Here is a 500-nt window from a genome sequence, read left to right as displayed (position 1 = left end):
GAAAAAAGTACTAAAAAGTCATAGTATGTTATGTAAAAAAAGTCATAGTATAGTATGTCAAATATTGTAATAGCATAGTATGTCAAAAAAGTCATAGTATAGCATGTTGAAAAAGTAAAAAATGTCAAAGTATTATATGTCAAAAAAGTAAAAAAGGTCATAGTATAGTATGTCAAAAAAAGTGCTAAAAAGTCATAGTATGTTATGTAAAAAAAGTCATAGTATAATGTGTTGAAAATAGTCTTAAAAGAGTAATGTAATAGTCATAGTGTATTATGTCTATGAAAGTAATGGAATGGAATGTCTAAAAAAAAATCATAATAATAATAATAATAAATCCTTAATTAGTCCCACTCTGTTGTTGTTACACACATTACACCCAGGCCTGAATTACACACACATGCTCAGGACCTACACATGCACCAATGGAGAGATGTCAGAGTGGGGGGGGCTGCCCATGGAAAGGGGCCCCGAGCAGTTGGAGGTTCGGTTCCTAACCT

General features: G+C 32.2%; 1 pseudogene; it reads left to right on the top strand.

The window, feature by feature from the left end:
- The window catches only part of LOC116680586 (NAD(P)H dehydrogenase [quinone] 1-like), a 13980-nt pseudogene that overhangs the window by 1620 nt on the left and 11860 nt on the right, over window positions 1–500 (top strand).

The sequence above is a fragment of the Etheostoma spectabile genome, chromosome 3, assembly GCF_008692095.1.
Source record: "Etheostoma spectabile isolate EspeVRDwgs_2016 chromosome 3, UIUC_Espe_1.0, whole genome shotgun sequence".
NCBI classification, from domain to species: Eukaryota; Metazoa; Chordata; class Actinopteri; order Perciformes; family Percidae; genus Etheostoma; species Etheostoma spectabile.
The sequence above is the reverse complement of the archived record's forward strand: the minus strand, read 5'-3'. Positions and strand labels throughout refer to the sequence as shown.